The 19943-nt window shown below is 39.9% G+C and overlaps 1 protein-coding gene and 1 pseudogene across 3 annotated transcripts in view; one reads left to right on the top strand and one right to left on the bottom strand.

The window, feature by feature from the left end:
* The window catches only part of Prkca (protein kinase C alpha), a 413537-nt gene that overhangs the window by 171457 nt on the left and 222137 nt on the right, over positions 1–19943 (bottom strand). The gene's annotated exons all lie outside the window — the stretch shown is intronic.
* LOC111755644 (acidic leucine-rich nuclear phosphoprotein 32 family member B-like) lies at positions 17094–17833 on the top strand (annotated as a pseudogene).

Below are 19943 nucleotides of genomic sequence, written 5' to 3'. Positions count from 1 at the left end.
AAGGAGTTCTCAAAGGGTTGCTCTTACTATGTCAACAATCTTCATGTTTCTCCCAAAACAACTTAGCACCCTACTAAATCAACACATCCACAAATCCTACCACTAGTTGGCTAAAGATCTTCTAAATCCTAAAAATGAAATCAGAATTATAATAATTTTGGGCCCCTGCCATCACCAATTTGGGATCTAGGTTAAAAGCAGTGCAAGCACCTCCCATCATGGCTATGGGGATCCAGGTAGAAGGCACTATGGGAAGACACAGAGACCTGCAGAATGTCAGCTGTACAGCAGGGACTCCAGATAGCGGGTACATGATGGATAAGGGGGCTAGTGGTGTGAAATTGTTAGAAGCAACAGTAATAACACAGGCCAACTGGTGGGACCTACAACTAGTGCAGGAAGAAGCTGAGACTCTAAGTGGGCCTTTTCTCTCAATGTTTTTACTTTTCCTCTTTTTGGGGGGGGTCTTCTTCCTTTTCTTTCTTCTCTCTTTTCTAAATGGCTGGTGTGAACTCCAGCCATATAAAACTAACCCCATTCCCCAAATCCAGAGACCAACTTCAGATAATCTCTTGAATACTCCTTCATTCTTTCTTTTCTATCCCCTTTTCTGTTTCCCAAACCACCCTTTATCCTCCAGCCTTACTTCTACTTCCTTCCCAGTTATTATTCTTTTATATATTATTGTCTCTAAATTTCCCCACCATGGGGTAAAAACACTCTACCAAGGGGAAACACTTTGCATTCAAACTCCTAATGTATGATTGGTTCTGTTCTATAACTATAGATCTTGTTTCTGTTGTGTAAAGTACAAAATCAATTGTTACCACAGTTTTTCAGTTTCTAAATTGTGCTTAATGGTATTGTTATTGCCAATTTACTACTTTAGCTAGGATGCCATATTAGTTGTTCTCCATTCTGTAGCAGTATTGGAAAGTTCTGGGATAATAACGTCACAACAGCTCTACATCAAAGGAACAGGGACTGAGCCAGAAAGATACCAACATCCCCTTATTAATTAACTGGAAAAGCAGGATCTAGGGAGAGACACAAAATAAGAATTTCCTACACACAGAAGACATCCATGAAGAACAGACTTTTCCAAGATAGGACTGGATACTAGTCCTGGATATAACTACCTACTATGAAAACTCACAAAGATCACCACATAAAACAAAATAAAAATTTTTCTGAAATAGAAAATGACAAGACAAAAAAGAAATCTGAAATCTCAGACCTCCAGTACACCCAGAACAAGTCCAAGAGACACTGACATAAAAGAATTTGTAAGATATATCCCTAAACTTTCTGAAATGACAGCAACTAAAGTAAAAAAAAAAATCCTTGGGGCCATAGAGGAAGTCAGATCAGAAATAATCTCTCAGGTGAAAAAGAAATGTCAACATTTATAAGGGAATTGCTCAGCAAATCTAGAGTGGAAATAAATTTTACAAAATAGAAAATGACAGGAAAATGATGGAAACCATGAATGATCAATATAGGAAAGGAAAGAATGCATGAAACAGATTCAAACAGCAAATTAAAAATTTCATTGAAAGCTGGCAAAACTGCTTGAATGAAACTAAAGACAGACTTTCAAACCTTGAAGACAGGGTCACGGCTATCAATAATGAAAAGAAAGATCTCTTGAAAATAACAAAAGAGCATGAAATAACAATTCAACAGTTACAAGATGACACAAAGAAAAATAATATAAGAATAATTGGTGTCAAAGAAAAAGCAGGAGTCAACACAAATGACATAAAAATATTTGCAGAAGAGCAGAAAATCTCCCAAGCTTGTGAAAAGAATCCGACACATAGAAAAGAATCTGACATATAGGTAAGCAGGGAACCAACAGTAGGAAGAAAACATGATGAAGATAAGCCAAAATATATCAGTTATAGCCACCCGTGTAAATGGCCTTAATTCAAAAGAAACAGAGTGGTAGAATGGATCAAGAACCAAGATCCAACAATATGCTGCTTACAAGAAACATGCTTAACTCAAAATGAAACTCATAGACTAAAGTTCAATGATGTAAAACAATATTCCATGCAACAAGAACCTAGAAAAAAGCAGAGGTAGCTATTCTGTTTGCAGATAATGTCAATTGCAGACTAAGAATGATCAAAAGAGATAAAGAAGCTCACTTTACACTTGCTAGGGGAAAAATTCAAGAGAAAAAGCTAACAAACATAAATATATATGCACCAAATACAAGAGTTCACAACAAATATTAATAGATATGAAAAATCAAATAACAATACAATTATAATGGGAGACCTTTATACTCCATTTTCACAAAGAGATCAACTAGACAAAAAGCAAAGAAGCAGTAGTACTGAACCAAATCTGTGAACAAATGGACTTAGTAGACATTTACAAAGTGTTTTACCTAACAACACATTACAATATACATTCTCCTCAGCTGCATACAGAACATTCTCTGAAACAGACCATATACTAGCTCACAGAGCATGCTTAAGTAAATGCAAAGGAATGGAAATGATCCCATGCAGTGAGTTTGATCCTCAATACCAAAAATAAAAAAATTTTTAAAAAGAACTTATCACCTACATATTACCTGACCATAGTGCAATGAAATTGAAAATGAATAACAAAAATCACAAAAACTCCATAAACCCATGGAACCTAAATAATACCCTCCTGAACACCCAATGGACCACAGGTGAAATTAAATAAGAAGTTAAACAATATCTATATTCAAACAAAAATGCAAATACAACTTAGCAGAACCTGTGGGATACAATGAAAGCAGTCCTAAGAGGGAAATTAATAATGATGAATGCTCATATCAAGACAATAGAATGAGTAAGTAAAAATAACCAAATGCTGTACCTCAAGCTTCTAGAAAAAAGAAGAGCAAGTCAAAGCGAAAGCCCATATAAAGGAGGAAATCATAAAGATCAGAGTAGAAATTATTACAATTGAGACTGAGAAAACAATACAAAGAATTAATGAATTGAAGAGTTGGTTCTTTGAAAGAATAAACAAAATTGATAAACCCCTACTCAACTTTCATACAAGGGGATTGAAAAGGGTGAAATCACTACAGATTATGTAGGAATTCAGAAGATCATCAATACCTACTCTGAAAATCTTTATTCACATAAACTGGAAAACACATAAGAAGTAGATTCCTAGAAAAGTATGAATTATCAAAGCTGAATTAAGAAGACATGAAAATTCTGAATAATCCATTATCATTACTGAAATTGAAAAGATAATTAAAAACTTACCAACAAAGAAAAGTCCAGTTCCTGATGAATTTGTGGCTGACTTCTATAAGAAATTTAGAGAAGATTTAACTTCTCAATACTCCTCAAACTCTAATGAAATTGAAAGGGAAGCAAGTCTCCCTAACTCATGCCTAGAGGCAAGTATTACCCTGATACCAAAACCAGAGAAAAACTCAACCAGAAAAGAGAACTACAGGTCAATCCCCCTAATGAACATTGATGCAAAAATTCTCAATAAAGTACTAGCAAACAGAACACAGCAAATCATCAAGAAGATTATACATTATGACCAAGTGGGATTCATCCCAGGAATGCAGGGATGGTTCAACATATGCAAATCAGAGCCAAAGATAAGAATCACATAATCATCTCAAGAGATGCAGAAGTTTTAGACAAAATTCAACACTCATTCATGATAAAAACCCTATATAAAATCAGAATAAGTGATCTTTATCTCAATCTGATAAAAGTCATCTATTACAAACTAACAGCCAATATCATATTAAATGGACAAAAACTGAAACCTTTCAGTCTAGAATCAGGAACAAGACAAGGATGTCCACTATCACCATATCTCTTCAATGTAGTTTTGGAAACATCAGCCAATTAGACAAGAGAGAGAAATAAAAGGGGTAGGAAAGGAAAATGTTAAACTATCATTAATCACAGATGACATGATATTCCACATAGAAGACCCCAAAATCTCCACCAAAAGACTTCTAGAATTAATAACCAAATTCAATAGTGTGGCTAGATACAAAGTCAATGCTTAAAAATCAATAGCATTCCTGTACAGAAGCAAAAAGTTTACAGAGAGAGAAATTAGGGAAACCACAACTTTCACAATAGCATCCAAAAAAATTAAATACTTAGGAATCAATTTAACAAAGGAAGTAAAAGATCGATACACTGAGAATTATAGTACTCTGAAAAAGAAGATCAAAGAGATATCAAAAAATGGAAAGATATTCCTTGCTCATGGATAGGAAGAACCAACATAGTTAAAGTGGCCATACCAAAAATCTGTTATATAAATTTAATGCAATCCTGATCAAAATAACAAAGCAACTACTCTGAAGATAACAATATGCAATACATTAACCATTGTTAATTTTCTATTATCTTGATATGAAATTCTATATACTGTTTTGCTTTATTCTCTTTAAAACAAAAAAAGGATCATAGTAATTTTACAAGTTTTAGTTGTATTTTAAAATTTTATAATTTTCAGTTGATTCCAGGTAGCTACTCCCTCTGGGAATGTAGATGGTAAATCTGGACTTGCTGTGCTTGCAAGGAAAGGAGACTGTGTATTTGTCTAACTTAAGTTTTACTAACACCAAGAGCATTATTTTTCAGAAACAGATGCCACTTGTTTGTCAAGAGAATACTAATTAAATAATGTGGTAATGGACTTATACTTTGGCCTAAGTGTATTCTTCCAAAGTGAATTTGGCAAATGTCTTTCTTAACAGCTGAGTGGTCCTCTTTAATACACAGTGCTTGAAAAATTAGATATCCATCCACACATGGAAGACTGAGCCTAACTCACATATATCATGTACTAAACTTAAAGTCAAAATGGATCAAAGCTCTAAATGTTAAAACTGAAAGAATCTGCTGGAAGATAAAATAGGTAAAACTCTCAAACACATAGACATAGACAACAACTTTCTGAACAGAACCCCAAAAGAAACAATACTAGGAATCAACAAATGAGATCAAATCAAATTAAAAAGCTTCTGCAAAGCAAAGGATATAGCCAACCGAAAGAAGTGACAATCTCCAGAATGGGAAAACATTTTGTCAGCTATTTCTCAGACAGAAGACTAACATCTAGAATATGTAAAGAACTCAAAAAATTAAATTCCTCAAAATAAAAGACCCAATCAAAAAATGAACAAATAAAATGAATAGATACTTCTCAGAAGAACAAATGGCCCATAAATATATAAAAATGTTCAACATCACTGGCTATTCAAAGAATGCAAATTAAAACAACATTGAGATACTATCTTACCCCAGAAAGAATGGCTATCACCATGAAATCAAGTAGCAAATGCTGCAGATGCTGTGGGGGATACTGAACACTTCTACACTATTGGTGGGAATGTAAACTATCACTACTAGTAAGGATATCGGTTTAGAGATTCCTTAAAAAACTAAAACTAGAAATTCCATTTGACATAGCTACCCCTTTTTAGTAATCTTTTCCCAAAATAAAAAAACTCATCATTTACAGGGATACATGCATACCCATGTTTATAGCAGCACAATCATAGTAGATAAATCTAGAAACAGCCTGCATGCTTATCAACAGATGAGTGGATAAAAAATGTTGTATTTATACAACATGGAATACTACTGTGCCACAAAGAAAGATAAAACTTGAAGCACTTTTAGGTAAATGGATGCAGCCACATTAAGGAAAATAAATCAGACACATAAATACTGCCTGGTTTCTCTTACATAAAGATATATATTATACATATTCATATACTTATCTATCTATATCTACCTATCTCTGTCGTATCTATCTATGTACCTACCTACCTATTGATCTATCTATCAATTAATCAATCAAGTAGAGAGATCTACTAGGGGATAATGGAACAAGACATGGAAGAGGGATGGGCGAAGGATAAGAAATGGAGAAAAAGAGCTGAAGGAGGAAAATGATATAAATAGGGCTTTTGTAAATGGGAAGGGGACCAAGAGATGGAAAGAGAAGAGAGTGATGGGACTGAGATGTGTTATGAACTTGTACCAACTACCTAAGAAAATCGTTATGATCTGCAAACATGTATGCATAAGAAAGAAATTTAGAAATTGAAAAGGAGGAATCACACCTAAACAAACAGTGGGGCACAGGCCAGGCACAGTTTTATCAACACTGGGTTTCTGTCACTTTAGGGAATAGGAGACAAGCTTGGCTACTTCAAACATCTTCTGTATTCCATTATTTCCCTCTTACAAACCAAAGCAATGGTGTTAAAATAATAGGATGTGGCCTTTAAAATTAAGTCTTCTTTTAGAAACCAGCTCCCACAATATCTTCTAATGTGGGATTTGCACAAGGGTTTAAGACAGGCTTTATTATGTCAAGAAGCTTCTCTATCTACTAGGTCACTTTCTTCTCATCAGGGGTGTCACCAAATGTCAGCACTGCATTTGGAATCTTTATCTGTTTCATTGTTCTTTTGGCAAATTCTGGCAATTCCTGTTTCTACAGGCATTTCCTCACTGCATAGTTGTGTTCTAGTGAAGATTACTTGGAGGGCTAGGTGCAGGCTGTAAGGAGATAGAGAGCAAGCTTTCAGCCAAAGAAGAAGAGAAGACAGTTCATGTGTGCATCAGGGGAGGAGTGGATAGACAAAACGTGATTTATACGTGCAGTGGAATATTATGCAGTTCCAAAACAGCAAATGCTATACGGTTCCAGTTAATAAGGCATGCAGAGTAATAGTTAAACTCAGAGACAGAAAGTAGGCTGGGGGCAAGGAGGGGAAAGGAGATGAGGAGTAGTGTTTAATGAGCAGAGTTTCATGGAGACGAAAAGGCTTTGGAGATGGGTGGGAGACAGTGTTATATAACACTGCCAATGTTCTTGATGTCAATTACCTGTGCATTTAATGGTTCAAGTGATAAACTTTGTGGTGCATTTTATTTCAACAAAAAGTTTTTATAAAAGAGTAGAAGAGATAGCAGGGACAGATCTTCAACTCTCCCTCTCCCTCCTATGGAGCCCACAGTGGAAAGTCCCCAAGTGAACATTTTGCTGTTTATTTTAAGTGCTTAAGAGTGCTCTGTGTAAACAAACAGATGCGTTTGTATACAAAAGAATCCACTTCACACATACTTTAGTCCTAAACCACCAAAATAAAAAGAAACTTGAACAGGATTTATAAGGCTAGCTGCTGCGCCTTTTATTAAATGTGCCACAATTTTCTTGCCATTGTCTGCTCCTTCAGCCCTCAAGAGATGAAGCACTCAGGAAAGTGCCCAAGACCAGGATTCTGAGGTCACAAAGCAGACGCTAATGAGGCACTAGCCCTGGCCTGCAGGTCTCCCATCACAGAAAACACCTGCTGAAGAGCTTCTAGTTAGTTCAAAAGATCCTGAGCAGGGACTAGGACTCCCCATAATAACAGCAGGGCCAGAGCCACCAAAGCCATCTTACCCTGCTGCATATTGAACTCTTGTCCCCATTTTATATGAGTTAAATTACGTCTCCCATAATAATTTTTTTTAAAAAATTGTTTCAAGGGTAGCTTTTCTTCAGTTCCCTGCAAACATCCTGAACATCGAATGAAAATGAAAATCTTTCCTTTCCATTCTGTAGCCAGGAAGATTCTGATTAACTCAGAAAGGATGGGAATGTTTGGGGGCTGGCTTAAGTTCCCTGGGCACACAGTGGAGCCACAAGGCAGAGGGCAGAGAAAAACACATCCAAACTGAATTTCACACGAATAAATTACAGTTCTGGCTTTTCTTGTCCTGTCTTTACTTCTTCTTGTTGTTATTTTTTTAATCTTGTTTTTATTGGCCTCAAAGAAACCAAAATATACAGCAAAGGTACAAAGTAGAAAGTATGCCAGAAGGAGCCCATTGAGAAGTATGATACCATCAACCCCTGGGAGATGCATGGTAGGTGCCCACCACTAGCTGATTACAGAGGCTAATACGCAAGCAAGCACCTCCAAAGGAAGCACTGCTAACACGTGGGAGCTGCCTAGCTCAAGTGCAGCTGGGTAAACGGGCTTGCCCTGAATACCGGCTTGGCTGGAGGCAGCCCAAGAGTCATCCCTACAGGACCAGACAGCTCACTTTTTGTACTTCTGATTTTTCAACTGGGAAAACTGGGCCTATTACATTTTCAAGGCTCTGTGTTATATCTTTGCAGTCAATATAATATGGGGCTTGGTGGCAATGGATTTAATCTCTTCTTTAATACATATCTACTAAGATATCATACTGGGTTGAATTATGTCCCCCTAAAAATATGCCTAAATTCTAATTCCTGGTACCTATAAAGGAAAATTAATTTGAAAACTGAATCTTTACAGATGTAATTGTTAAAGATCTTAGAATGAGATGATCTTGGATTTAGGGTGCACCCTAAGTCCAATGACTGGTGATTTTATAAGAGAAACAATAGGGAGACTTGAGACCCAGGGATGAAGCCTTACAAGGATAGAGGCAGACAGTCCAACAATGTATGTACAAAGCAAGGACCCCAAAGATGACCAGTCATCAGCAGAAGCGAGGGAAGAGTTGTGGAACAGAAGGAACCAACCCTGCTAAACCTTGATTTTGGACTTGTGGTCTCCAGATCTGTGATAGAACACATTTCTATTGTTGTCCATAATCAAGTTGTGGTAGTCTGTCATGGCAGGCTTAGGAAACTAACACACATATTGATTTCTTCAGTGAGAATAGTTATGTTGACTTCTACTTTGGTCCTGATCTGAGGAATGTGGATCAGTGAGTCACCTGCAGCCTGTGCGGGTCCCACCTGACCTGTGCAGTTGTGCACACAGTTCCAATGTCCCAGGCTCTCCTCTGTGGAGAGGAGCTCAGCTTCACTGCTATTCCCAATTTTTTAAAAAAATTTTCCTAAGAACTGCGAAAATATCTTCTTGGATTTTGAAAATTTAACTGTAACTATGACAGACAAAGGAAAAATATATCCAAGGAACCTCACAGGAGTCAAAATACATACACTGTACATGAACATCATTTCCCATGCTTCCCCTGAGTGTGTCAAGTGATAATATGCTAAGCAACCTATCTTTCCTGGAGTCTTTTTGTTTGTCCTTCATTAAAGTCACCCAAACCAGCATTGTGAAGCATTGTGAAGGAATAGAAATTCTAGAAACTTTTTACCAAACTAAAAATAAGGAAACCATCTGGGAGAGTAATCTGCAGCTTTGTTCATTCTTTTCAGCATCATCAAGCAAGGGCCGAGACTTGGTAAATATAGGTTAAAAACCTCCTGCAGCATTAAAGCCACATCCAATTAACATGTGCCGGGAAAAGTTTTCATCACTAACACAGCTGATGTGACCAGTTCTGAGGGGTCAAGGTTATCTTTAAATTGTGCCCTTCAATCGCCCATGAATACTCTAATGGGAGAGTCATAGGAAAAAGGAGAAAGACCTGCCGTCCTCCAAAGCACTGACCTCAGGGAATCACTGACACAATGCAACGTCTTCTTACACCAACTACGCCTGCCTGGCTGTCTGCCCTCTGCCTTACGGTAAAGGTCTGCTTAGACAGGCCACAAGTTGAAACGGTTTCTGAAGCAGAACTTTCCTTCTGCTGTTCTTGTACAGAAATGGCATTGATTAAGAACATTTTTATGTCTGTGATGGAGAATTTGCTTTCTGTCCACCAGGAGCCATTCTTTCTTTTGGTGATAGGGACCTACTTCTCTCCAGCCCTAAGACTGAGCTGAGTATCTGGCTGTTAGCAAGGGACATGTGGCAGCCTCTTGTAGACCGAGACAGCTGTACTTGGTGTACACCAGTGGGCTGTGAAGAGCACTGCTCTCCTGGGGTGCACTGCTCTCCTGGGGTTTGACCTCAAGACACAGAGCTCAAGGGGCCCTACTCCTCTGCACTTCCAAGCAGATACAACAGCAACCCCAGTGCAAGGACACAAACAAGGGAAGTACCCTGGAAAATGACAGAGCAGCAGGACAGGAGCAGCCTGGGCCCTGAGTGGCTGCTTTCCTTAGACAACCTTATTTGGTATTTCTTTAATGTAACAACCACCCTCTACTCTGACTAAATCTCTGGGTCAGGCATTCAAACACCAACTCAACGCTTCTTTATTTAATGAGTGGAATTAGCATGCGTTGGTCATGAACAGTTTAGAAGACAAATCATAGAACACGACGCCATTAGTTATATCCACAAAGCCAGGCTCCGTTGTTAGATGCCTGGCAGCCACGAAGACCGACAGCATTTGCAGGAGAACTGTTTTTGCCAGTCTTGGCCAAGTGTGAGTTACTGTGTGATTCTGAGCAAGTCATCTTATCTCCTTTTCTTCCTGTGGATGAGACAGGTGCTTCTTTGCATGTACGGAAAAAGTGAAAACAAAAGAGGCAATTTTTCAAGAAATTAATTTATGTAATCTTTGGAAATACACTGAGCTTATGTTTATCCTTCTTTTTTTGTTCTTTCCTTTCTGGGGAGGATGACAGTGTTATAATGGGCATTATTTGATAAAATGGTGGGTTAGCTGATGGTACCTTTTAATAATGTCCTTAGTCATAAAAATTAAAATTTAACCACCATGGAGGCTGAAGTATAGCCCAATGGTAGGGTCACACTTTGTATGTGCACAGCCCGAGCCCCCCCCCACTTGTATATATGATGTCTATTTTGTATATGTGTGTGTGATATTGTGTATATCACTCTAACCCTCCACCTATAAAAATAAGAAATATTAAAATATTGGTAGCCTAGATGCTCTTGGGCCCTTACATTCTATAACCCATGGATACACCACAGTAATCAAAACTAACCTAAGAGCAAACACAACTGACATTTCAGTGACAAATTTAAAAAACCTTTGTCAGAAATGAGAGATCTCTCATCACTGTGATCATGTTCAATTGCTCTAGAAGGACTCTGTCCGCAGGAGAGACTGCCATGGTACAGTACCAGGACAACCTAGAAAGAAGCTCTAGATACCTCTCAGGACAATTCTACAAGGTTGTCAATACCAAAAGAATATCTATTCATTTTCTGTAACAGTGAAACAGTGCTCTCTTCAAACTGTATTATAAAAAATCAAAATTTTATGACACCTCATTGAACCTCCAAAGTCAGACATTTTTAACTAGGAAGGAGCTATTTAGGAAGTATCAGAACGATTAATGAAAACTATTTTAAAACAAAAACTCTATCATGATTTAAATAGCGGAGGGAATATGGTACTTTTTTTTTTTTAACAGTTTCCTTGCAATGATTAGTTGGTAGCAAACAGAAGCAACTACAAAATAAAGGCTTCATGTGTTGCACATTAACACACATAATGCTCAAGTCATGGGTTAAGCACTTTATGTGCCGGCTATTTGTTGTAATTCTCACAAGGGTACTATGATCACCAGATGTCTTCGGTGTGGAAATTGTGGTACCAGGAGGGAAACTCACAGCTCTAAGGTTACAAGGCTGCTAAGTGGCAAGGCTGGGATTTGAACCTGAGCCCTGTGAGAGCAGAGCTCACGCTCCCCTCAAGGTGTTCTGCTGCAGATGAGTCTGAGCAGATTCTGCAGATTCTGATGGCTGCTCACAATCCTGCTCAGCAGGGAGAAGTCTCAATTCAGGAACAGCATCCTCTTAATGTCTTTGGAGAGCTGTTACTCATCAGATGCCCTTGCGGGCGGCCCCAGGACAATATTAGTGAGTCTGTTTATACAACATTGATATAGAGCTTGACACTCAGCAACCACTTTTCCATCCATTATGCAACTTGATTCTCACATCTGTGAGGCAGATAAGGCTGGGGCCATTATTATTCCTGACTGACAGTGGGGACTGACGTACCAAAGGTTATGTGACTCATCATTAATATAGGTGGAGTTATACTGCTAGGCAAGGTAAACATTTAGTCCCAGTTAAAGACAGAAAGCTGATGTGCTTGGAGAGGAGCTCTGGGACTCATTACCAGGGAATTTATACCTGTTGCTTTCCACCTCCCTCAACTGGAGGCCAAGTTCCTCCTCCTAGTGACAGCTCACTAATGTCCTGAGTCTATTCCCTTCCTGCTCAACCACTCCTACAGCCCCTCAGACTATAAGCCTGAGCCCAAGGATGAGACCATCTTAATCAGTTCCACGGTCCTAATTCATAGAAAATGCCTGGAATATAATGACAGGAAGCCTCTGTGTGACAGAAGCAACAACTGCTTTGCCCTTGTCATGCTAAACAACTGTGAGGTATAAGCCAAAACCTTGGAGGATGGCTTTGAGCCAGGGGTTCCACATCTTAGATTTTTCTCAAGGTGTTAGCTAATTTTCTTTTTTAGTGAATCGTATGTTTGAAGGCCCACTGAGTCCTAGGCTGGAGGCTGCCAGAAGTCATTTTCACCATGAATCACAGTGTAGATTGAAGTCCTTGTGATCTCCAGAGATCTTTTCAAAGCCTAGACACAGTTCAACATGGTGCCACTGCAATGGTAGCCTTAGACAATGTCCCTTTTGTAATCTAGGCAATACCAGGGCTCTTTACATTAAATCACTGAACATGTAAATTTACTGCCACCAAGCATCCGCCAGAAAGAACAACTTAGGCTTACGTGAACTCACCCAAAATGTTTTCAGCCACCATACGTCACCCACCTGAGAATAAGAAGGTTCATGTAGAGGATGGAGCGTGACCAAGTTTGTAGCCAATGACACATAGTGAATTCCTTCCACAAGCTCTGAGTCCTGTTACTTGCTTTCCCATATTTCTCCATGTTCTTCTCAGGACCCAGGCAGCGGTGGGGGAAGACACCATAACCTCCACTGGACAAAAGGGAAAAGCCAAGGCATGGAGACTGTGAACAGTACTCTCCAGACCACATGCTAGCACCCAGAAGAGCTGGCCTCCAAAACTGAGTGCTGGCTCCTCACTCTGCAGTTCCCTCCACTCAGATGGGCAGTGTCCCAGAGAAGGCCAAGAAGCTGTAGGGAAAGGCCTGCTTGATGGTAACTAACATGTCATCTATGATGTTAAATACAAGAGGCTAAGCAGTTGCCTCAAAGGGGTAAGTCTAGGTCCTAACCCCTAATACCTAGGGATGAGACCTTAAATGGACATAAGATCTTTGTAAATGTAAATAAAGCAGAATCTCAAGAGGAGCTCATCCTGGATTTAGAGCAGACTGTAAGTCCACAAACTGTTTCTTTAGGAAGAAGAAGAACATTTGGCAGAGACACAGAGGAGAAGGTTGTGTGAACCAAAAGGCAGAGACAAGAGAGATGCTGCCACAAGCCAAAGAATACAAGCTTCCAGAAATTGTGAGACCAGCAAGTTTCCTCCCCTAGAGGCTTCACAGAGGCATGGTTCTGCCAACAAGTGGATTTTCAGTCCCTGGCCTCCAGGACTACAAGAATATAGATTGCTACTGTTTTAAGCTATCAGATTGTGATAATTTATTACACCGGCCCTAGGAAACGAGCAAGCCTACTGACCTTTTCCTCACAGATTTGCTCTAACCTAAACCAGGACAAAGTTGGGGCAGGATGAAAGTAAAGGAAACAATGGACAAATGTGTTTTGTTTGTTGTTTTCTGCCCACGGGTCAGACCTGCTTAACTCAAGCCAAAGCCATCAAATACAGCCTACTTCTGGTCTGTTCCCTGGCATCTCAGAACATTTTAACGATGAGAAGCTGTGTGCTGTGAACCTTAATCTTGTGACACACATTTCTGCAATGTTAGCACTGCAGTGATGATGATATGTTCTAGAGAAACTCTTTAACAGCTTCCGGCTTTTCTTTTCTCTTCCCTTTTTAAAAAGGGAAACCCTGAATGCCCTTCATTCTCTTGAATGGTTTTATACTATTTTGTTACATTTGTACTATTGAATGTGAAGGTACGCTCAACTATTTCAAAGAAAGAGACATTATGGTAGCTACTGTTAATATCAGGTTGTCTTGTGGTGAAGTACTGTGTTGCTTACATAGTTCTGTTCTGATCTGCTTTGTTCTGTCCTCTTTTGTCTTAATCTCTTTAAAATAAATAAATAAAATTTTTTAAAAAGGGAAACCCTATTTAAAAAAGAAATATCTTTATCACCTGTGATCTCACCACCTGAACAGAATTACTTCGGATTTTCAAACATTTCCTGTCAATTAAAATAATTTCTCCTGCTTCTAACCAAGCAAAGTGATACTTTTTTTTTTGTTCACTTAACTAAATATTAACCCAGGGGTTGTTTGACTTTTATCAAAGACAAGTGACACCAGCACTGTAATTCCTTAAGAATGTTTCCCTAAAGGAAACTAACCATTAGTTGAGACTTCATGATGGCTCTCCAACTCCGAGAGGAAGCAGTGCTTTTTCCATGGTCCTTAGGACTGTATCCAGTCTTAATCCCTGGGGTTTAGAATCTTTATGGGTCTTCAAACAATAAAAGATCAATTCAGGATTGCATATTTAGAGCAATTAAAGATAAAATAATAGGATATTATCAAACAATCATCCAGTCATAAAGCATTGCCTAGGAGATTCCCTGCCCTCCAAATCTGTCATTTAATAAGAACTTCTAGCAAGAATAATGCATCTGTTACACATCTGAGAGCCCCAACTATTTCACCCAGCATCAGAATCCAACAATACATTTATTGGGTAAACAAACAAACATGACACTAAACATTCAGATGATGCTTAGCCTTACCTGAACTGTATGAAAGGTTCTAACTGACTCACTAACCCTCAGAACAAACAATATGTGGCAAATACAAGTTTGGCCCCAGCAGCTGGCCTCCTATATTATCTAAAGGTCCCATTCTTAAGAACGTGTTTGGGGGTATAACGCTGGTTTCCACACCTTTAGATAGTTTTAAGCAGTCTGTTAAGTAGAGACAGCAAAGAATGTGGGCGGTGGAGCTAACTTAGGGCAGGCTAGATGGAGTTACAGTGCATTTTCTGGTGGTCTTTAGGAGAACAGACATCAGGTTACGCAAACTAATGCAAAGGTCCTGCAGGTTGGAGGGAGTTTTATGCGAAAGCAAAGTATCCTCCTTAGTCAAGTAAGCCTTCTGTGAGGCAAAAAACAATTGCTCTGTGTTAGGCAGATGCTGGCACCAGGATGCAGAGACCTGTGTAGCAAGAACAGCATAATTATCAAAGGTGATATCCAAATGTTTAACTACTGGCATAGCTTGGGTGCTGAGCAATTTGGATATTCTGTGGTCAATCAGACAGGGTTTTGTCCATGAATAACCAGTGCAGTCATCTTCGAGTAGGAGCTGAATGTCTATTGTATCCCATTCCTTAGACGATGACACAGAACACAGAAGTTAAGATACTTGTCTAAAGGACACAGCAAGAGGACACGCCATTATGTTCAGTTATACCACATTGCCCATTTTTATAAAAAGAGTTCTCTGAGAATGTAGATAAGTGTTTTAAAACTTTGGGAAGATTTCCTTTGAAACAGAGTTAAAGTACAAAATGTTGGAAGACTCTCTTGTGACAAATAATAATTATATGAACTTTATATTTCAGCGCCCATAAATTTTCCAAAGCACAGCCACACTCTCGTGAGTGTGGATCATCTGTGACAGGCTTGCATTCCCAACAGCAGAGTTCAGCAGTTGCAACAAAGACCATATGGCCTGCAAAGTCAAAAGTATTTACTATGGGGCCCTTTGCAGAAAAAGTTTGCAAGCCACTGATCTAGAAAGTTTACTTAGGAGGACTACTCTTACTCTGATGACACAAAACAAACAAGGCACAAGTGTGCTAATAAAACAGATTATAAATAACATAGTTATATAATTAGTAAATTCTAAAGAGTGGCTTGGACCAGCAGGTTCAATCCTTGATAGATAACGTTCTTTCAATAAAAGTATCTTTCTATTTGTTTCTATTAAGCTTAAGAATATGTGATAAAGATTAAGGGGAAAACCAAGAAAACAAATTTTATCTTAAATATGTATCATCCTTATGCCTTATATGGCTTCATTGGCAAGAAGCTAACAAATGGGAACTACTAATCCAGGCCGTCAGAACTGATGACAGACGTTACCTCCATGGGACCGGGGTGTAGCACAGTGGTATATTACTTGCATAACATGTACAAGGGTTTCAGTGCCCAGCCCACACACATATACATGTATTACCTTCATGAAGAGGGCAATTAGGAAGATACACAGGAGGGTGGAGGGTGTTACATTCTGTGTTCTGATCTAAGTAAAGGCTACCTAAATGTATTCAGCGGGTGAAAACTCACCTAACTGCACACTGCAATTTGTATGAAGCATGTCTGTTTTGACTCTCTTCTGCTTGGCAGTGAGGAAGCTAAAGTGCTTGTTCTTAGAAGTCTGAGATATTAAGAATGCACAGAACCCTGTAGGCTGGGCCCAAACACTGAACTGGGCCCAAACAGTGACCTCATGTTGGACCACGTGAGTTCCAAGGCCCATAACAGAGCCAAAAGGGGCAGTTGATTCCCATCCCTGCCATCTCTACATCTTCCAGAATCCTGCAAACTCCCAGGGTCCCGGAGATCCAAGCAAGAATGCTGTAACACCCACAGGCAGCTCACAGACTGGCCTTGGAAAGTGAGCTCCTGGCTCAATAAAAGTATAAAGCTGGAAGAATCATCCTGGTCACTCCAGCTATTAAGGAAATGGAAAGTTTACCTTTAGTAACAGACCACTAGTCCAATATAAGTAACTTATTTTATTTAAGATATGAACCCCCCAGCTTACAATACTAGAGTCACATCAGAGTCCTTAAGATTAAGTCGAGAGGTCAAAATATCCTGTCAAATATCTCACTTTTTAGCACTATAAATTTATTTCTCCTCCATTCTTTTAACCTATTTATCGAGAAACATTGAGTAGGGGGACCCTGAGACAAGCGAGACTGATTGAGGTGTTATCTATCTTGATCTGAAGGAAATTTAGGACAAAGGGTGAGAGTAACAAAAAGAAGGTGACACATGCACGTGGTCTTGCAAGAAAAGTAGGAAGGCTTCTTGCAAGGCACTTCCTGGCCGCCCCGCTGCCCCGCTGCCTCCCTTCCACACAGGCCTGGTCGCCTCTTCCCGGCCCCACCCCCGCAGCAGAAAGGTAAGTTTGAAGGGGGAGGCGAGGGGAACATGGAATGAAGAGGATCCACCTGGAGCTGAGCAACCGGACCCAAGCAGCTGTTTGAGAACTTGCTTGGACAATTGTAAATCAAATGATGGAAAAACTGAGGGCTTAATGGCTGAATTTGTGAATTTAGAGTCCCTCAGTTTAATAAATGTATAGTTGCTTGCAGTTTCAAATCTTCCCAAGCTACCTAAATTGGAAAAGCTTGAGCTTAGTGACAACAGAATCTTCGGAGGTCTGGACACATTAGCAGAAAAACTTCCAAATCTCACATATTCATAAACTTAAGTGCAAATAAACAAAATATATCAGCACCTTGCAACCTTTGAAAAACGTGGGTTGTCTGGAAAGCCCCTGGATCTGTTTAATTGTGAAGTCATCAACCTGAATGACTAGCAGGGGAGTATCTTCAAGCTCTTGCTCCAACTAAGCTACCTGAATGAACGGCTATGACAGAGGACCAGGAAGCTCCAGATTCAGATGCAGAGGTGGATGGTGCAGATGAAGAGGAGGAGGACAAAGAAAGAGAAGATGAAGAGGACGAGGAAGATGAGGGTGGTGAAGAGGAAGAGTCTGGTGAAGAAGAGGATGAGGATGAAGATGTGGGAGGGGACAAAGATGAAGTGAGGGAGGAAGAAGAATCTGGACATGATGGAGAAATTGATGAGGATGAGGAGGATGAAGATGACGAAAAGGAAGAAGAAAGTGGAAAAAAGGAAGAGAGAATCAGACGATGGAGAAAATGATTAATATCCCAGGTAACCTGTGAAAGCAGAACTGTTCGATAGTGGTTGGACTACTCATGGATTTGGTGCTGTTTAAAAAAAAAAAGGTAGCTGTGACACAAACCCCAGGACATCTACCCACCCAAAGAGCCAAAGAACAGTTCCTGTGACATCCTACCTTCCTCCCTCCACTTGGTTCCTCTTGGTAATCTACCACCAAGCTTGGGTAGTTTGCCCCAACAAAATTGCAAGCATTGTTAGGCTTTTGTGTAAGACTTGCTGCAGCATGGGTAGCTCTGATTGGTGCGTCAACTATCTATTGATACTACTTACACTAAGATTGTAACAGCATTTTTACTTTCTGTACAACAAAAAGCTTTGTAAATAAAATCTTAACAATAAAAAAAAAAGAAAAAGAAAAATAGGAAGGGTTAGGTGAAGAGACAGGGGAAATCCAAATGTAGATTTTTAAACTAAAGTTTATAATTCCCCTCTTCTTCCTCTGCTTGCCTCCTTTCAATCCACTGCACTAACCAGAAAGTAGATTAGTCATTTCAAAATATAAAGCAGATCATGTCACTGTAAAGTGCTTACATTGCCTCCCTAGCATTGAGTCTGCCTTGTAGCCTTTCCTCAGTGGTCTTGGTTCTAGCCACAAAGTGGCTGGACCAAGCAAGGTAATGTTGTGACTACAGTGTTGGGTTGGGGTCCAGATGACCCGGGTTTGAATCACAGGTCAGCCTACCAACCGCATGACCTGAGACATGTCATCCAGCTCCCTGTGCTGCATATGAGAATGTGTGTGGATGAAACAAGCACCAGCGAGGGAGAGTTTGGACTATCACTTCTGCTACTCTTAGTATCACAGTTTTCTCCTTACAGCCTTCACATCTTTTGGCTCCTGATCATGAAAATGATTGTCTTCAGGGTGTTTCTCAAGTTCTCTATTTAAATTTTATCACCAACATCGTATGAAGGGAAGGCCATCTCCATCCTAATCTCTCCTGGCACCTTTCCAGCTCTTGTCACAAAGCTTAATAATGTGATTACAACTGGGATGACCTTGTGATGCCTGTCTTCTCTGCTGGTCTGCACGTGCCACGAGGGGCACAGCCACTTGTCTATTCAATCTGCCTCCCAGCACAATGGTAGGGCTGACTCAGTACTTCCTATGGAACATGCACACGAACTCATTGCAGGCAAAAGCAGCGGCTCATGCAAAGTATGGGTATACAAGATGGGCAAATAGCCTCTGTGAGCAAACAGAGGGGAAAAATAAGGGGCTGGCAGCAGAGGAGGTGCAGGGCCACTTCACAGAGCCTCTGGGACGAGGCATTGGTTAACCGAAAAGTATCAGCCACGGAATGTGAGTCATAGTGTAGAGGGTGGCAAGTGGAGGGCAGGTAGAGGGACAGGACTGGAGGTCCTGCCAGTCGTAAGAGCGGCAGATATGAATGAGGAAGGCATAGGTCACAGTCCCAGGGTATAGGAGTTGGGCCTGCCAGGTGATAACAGATGCAGAAGGGCTGGAATACGCAGTTCATCAAGTGGGTTATTTTTAAGAACATGTATTCAAAGGATTGATTTTCTTTGTCTTCTTCCTTATTCAGAAATACAGCTTTTGGAGGGGGGAATATCATACGCCAACCACATGCACCCCAAACACATCTGTGGCTTCATGTCCATTTTGTTCCTATTGACCAGCAGTCCACCGAGACTACTGTTCCAGCAACGGCATTTGCTGAGCTGACATTCTTTTCAGGAAATCAAAACAGAAACCATCTCTCCCACACAAGTTTCTCTTCCACTTATTCCTTCCCAAAGAGTCAGTTTACTGGAGGGTTTCTAAAGACCAGCCCATGTGGATATGGCCACAGGCAGTGGCCCCACGAGGCTACAGGCGGGGCATTATCCCGGAGCTCTGATGGAGGGGTGGGTGGAGCAGTCCAGACCCTGGGACAAGATGAAAGGCCAGTTACCAAGAGGAGTGACTGAGGACTTTCTTTCTTTTTAAATTCAGCCTCTTCTTTCCTCTGACGAATAAGAAGAAAACAGTTGCTGAATTTGGCATTTGGGGGTAACTATGGGGGAGTGACTGGGGAAAGGTTAACGAAAGAACTAATCTGGGGAGGATC

Source organism: Cavia porcellus, unplaced genomic scaffold, assembly GCF_034190915.1.
Source record: "Cavia porcellus strain 051 isolate PalLab524CR breed Dunkin Hartley unplaced genomic scaffold, mCavPor4.1 scaffold_32, whole genome shotgun sequence".
Classification (NCBI taxonomy): Eukaryota; Metazoa; Chordata; class Mammalia; order Rodentia; family Caviidae; genus Cavia; species Cavia porcellus.
The sequence above is the reverse complement of the archived record's forward strand: the minus strand, read 5'-3'. Positions and strand labels throughout refer to the sequence as shown.